The sequence below is a fragment of the Antechinus flavipes genome, chromosome 5, assembly GCF_016432865.1.
Source record: "Antechinus flavipes isolate AdamAnt ecotype Samford, QLD, Australia chromosome 5, AdamAnt_v2, whole genome shotgun sequence".
NCBI lineage: Eukaryota > Metazoa > Chordata > Mammalia > Dasyuromorphia > Dasyuridae > Antechinus > Antechinus flavipes.
This window is the reverse complement of record NC_067402.1, coordinates 189,085,737-189,089,333: the sequence shown is the minus strand read 5'-3', so window position 1 is coordinate 189,089,333 and position 3,597 is coordinate 189,085,737. Positions and strand designations below refer to the sequence as shown.

General features: G+C 37.7%; 1 non-coding gene across 1 annotated transcript; it reads left to right on the top strand.

Moving 5' to 3' along the window:
* Positions 1 to 2,415: 2,415 nt before the first annotated feature.
* LOC127539493 (5S ribosomal RNA) lies at positions 2,416 to 2,534 on the top strand. The gene has a single exon (XR_007947929.1). It is a non-coding gene; the product is annotated as a 5S ribosomal RNA (ribosomal RNA).
* Positions 2,535 to 3,597: the final 1,063 nt, after the last annotated feature.

Here is a 3,597-nt window from a genome sequence, read left to right as displayed (position 1 = left end):
TTGTCTTTGTTTTTTTAAGAGACTGCCTAAGGAAGAATCCTTAGGGATAGATATAGACTGTCCCATTTTGCCACAAGCCTTAGATTTTCCCAATTCTATAGCTCCTCATCCTTCTCTTAGTCATCCCCAGAGAGGGAAAGATGACAAAAACGGTCCCTGATTAAGGGGACTTTTGTCAGAAAATGCAGGAATTCCAGTCTGAGCGTCCCCAGACAGAGAATTATGCTGAGCGTGGAGCTCCCAGTGACCCAAATTTTCTTGGAATTTAGGTGTCCTAGCTATAGAATAGACAACCAACAAAAAAGGGCTTACCTTGGCCAGACTCTTGGGGATCCACGTACGGGCCACCAAATGATGAGGTGCAAGAATTGAGGGTAAAAGATCCCCTAACAGCAATGGAATCCCCCTTGGCCGGTTGCACAGGTTTTGCAAAAGAATTCAAAAACCCCAATAAATACAGGCACAAGGTTTGTGGCAAAGAATGGATTTATTTATACTAAGAAGAAAGCTTTCTTAGTGGGCAAAAAACTCCTATTAGGACTTCTGCAAATATGGGTTGACATTGAGAAAAAATAATCTTCATCAGTGGGCTAAGTCCAGAAGGGCAGGCCTTCCTGGGTAGGAATTAGCAAAGATTCGGGGTTCAGAGTCTCCTTTTATTAGCCTTCTGAGGCTTTGAGGCTGAGGAAATTAAGGGCTAATTTTTCGATTCAATAGAGAGTGGTGATTATACCCCTGGCCAAGATCTCCAATTAAATGAGATTACTTATTATGAATGAGTGTGGCCCCTCCCAGAGGCTGGGAGGATTTGAGATCCCAAATCACCCTTCCCCACAGATTAAAGAAGACACAATTTACATCAGGGCCCTTCCAACTCTTCCCCTCAAAGATCTCAGTTTATATCATTCTGGTTTTGGAAGCTGTGATCCTGTGGTCCTCTCATCTAAGAATGCTATTGTTCTGTCAATGATTGTAAAAGTCTTCTGGCCTAGGAATATAATATCTCTTCCCTAAAACTTTAGGGAAGATTTATTGGTGATCCTGAGATTCTCTAACATTGTTCTGACAATCTTGACTATCAATGATTCTGAAGTCTTCTGGCTTTAGGATAATCCTAGGACTGCTGTTTAGTGATAACCAAATTCCTGAGACCACTCCTCAGTTCTACTTCTAGGCCATAAAATTAGCATATCAACAACATGAAAAACTAGATAAATGTTGTCTCCTTGCTTCAGATTCCTTGCTAAAATCTTTGGACTTTAGTCCTTTTCAATTGACTACAATTATCTTTTGGAGTCACAACCTCAACACAAAGACTAGAAATAAGGAAAAAACAAAGGATGTAGTTAGTAAAGACTGAGTAATTGAATAATTTTTTCCTTATCTCAGAACAAGATAAAATTATAATATTTTTAAAACCCTCACATTGGTCAGGTGACAGAATAAAAAAGGGCATATTGGGGGCAAAAAAAAATCTGTATAAGGGGATAGGATTCAAGATGGTTAAAAGTATTAGGAGAAGAGAAGGAAGAAATGAATAAATATCCCATTAATTAAATTTTAAAATTCCTTCATAAAAGAGTTAATATTTTTGATGAGGTCCTGAATGGTGTTTTGGACCAAGAGAAACTAAAACAATTGATCCCTGAGGCAAGCAGGAGAAAGCTCTAATAGAAATTAGTTTAGCTCCCTGGATCCACCCTCTGGGGAGGACATCCAGTCTGACATCCAAGTTTTGTCAAACTTCTGAGATCCACCCTCTGTAGAGGTCTCCAACAGTCTCAGCTTTCTTTGCCCTGTCAGCAATCCCAGTCATGTCCCTGAGGCTAATACTTAGCATTCCTGGTGTCTATTGTATCCCTTCATTTTGTCTGTAACCTGTCTCCTAAATAAATCTACCTTTTGCAGGAGAGAATAGTCATTGTGAATTATTCACATGACCAAACCTCAATTTTTAGTGCCAAACCCTACATCACAGATCACATCATTTTGATTGGGAGAGAGGATACATAGGCAACCCAAAAGGAACTCATTTGAAAAAAGCAAAGTGTAGGCAAGAAACAGAAAAGGTGGCTAAAATATGAAAGAAAATTAATGATTTTAAAACAAATTTTTAGGACACACTATAAAGGGAATTAATACAAATATGTGAAAAAAAATTAATAGAAATGTATAATATGTATAATATTATATATAATGTAATTAATAAATTAAAATAGTTATAAGGCTTATATCCAGAAAATTGGCAAAGATGGCAAAAAGTAGAAATAGTCAATGATAATGGGACTGGGAGGAAATTAAAAACACACTAATATATTTATGATGAGTTATGAACTGATTCAGTCTGTCTGGAAATCAAGTTGAAATGATGTGCTGTTGTTTTTTGGGGGGGTTTTTTAATAGTGATTAAAAGGGGTCTACGGCCATACCACCCTGAACGCGCCCGATCTCGTCTGATCTCGGAAGCTAAGCAGGGTCGGGCCTGGTTAGTACTTGGATGGGAGACCGCCTGGGAATACCGGGTGCTGTAAGCTTAAAAAAAAAAAAATGTGATTAAAAGGGGCAGCAAGGTGGTGAAGTCAGGAAGACCTGACACAATATTTCATATTATTGTTCATTTATTCAGTCATGTCTAAGTCTTTGTAATCCCATGTACCATAACACACCAGGTCCCATGTTCTACTGATTCTCTCTCTCTCTTTTTTTTTTTTTTTTTTTTTTTGCTGAGGCAATTGGGTTTAAGTGACTTGCCCAGGATTCCACAGCCAGGAAGTGTTAAGTGTCGGAAGCTAGATTTGAACTCAGGTCCTCCTGACTAAAAGACTGATGCTCTATCCACTGCACCATCTAGCTGCCCCTTCCACTATTTCTTGAAATCTGTCTCAGTTCATATTCATTGTTTCCATGATACTATTTATCCATCTCATTCTCTGCCATATCCTTTGTTTTTGTCTTCAGTCTTTCCCAACCTCAGGGTCTTCTCCAATGAGTTCCATTTTTTTTCATTAGGTGACCAAAGTAGTTAAGCTTCAACTTCAGCATTTAACCTTCTAATGAATAATCTGAATTAATTTCTTTAATATTGAATGATTTGAAAAAAATTTAAAAAAAATTGAGTGATTTGACCTCTTTGCTGTTCAAGGGATTCTCAAAAGTCTCAAGCACCACAATTTGAAAGTGTCTATTGTGGAGATCTCCGTTTCCCTTATAATCCAATTCTCACAGTCATTGATACAGAAAAAACCACAGGTTGACTACACATGGTTCTGCTCTTTAGTATGCTATCCAGATTTGCCATGGCTTGCCTTCCAAGAAACAAGCATCTTTTAATTTCATGGATATGATCACCATCTGCTGTGATCTTTGAGCCTAAGAATATAAAAGTTAATACAGCTTCTATTTCTTCTTCTTATATTTGTCAGGATGTGAGGGGACCAGTTGCCAAGATCTTAGTATTGGTTGGGTTTTGTTTTATTTTGTGTTTTTATACTAAGTTTTGAGCCAGCTTTTTATGCTCTCTGCTTTTCTCCTCATCAAAATGTTTCTTAATTCCTCTTCATTTTCTGCCATTCAAGTGATACTATCTGCATATCTGAG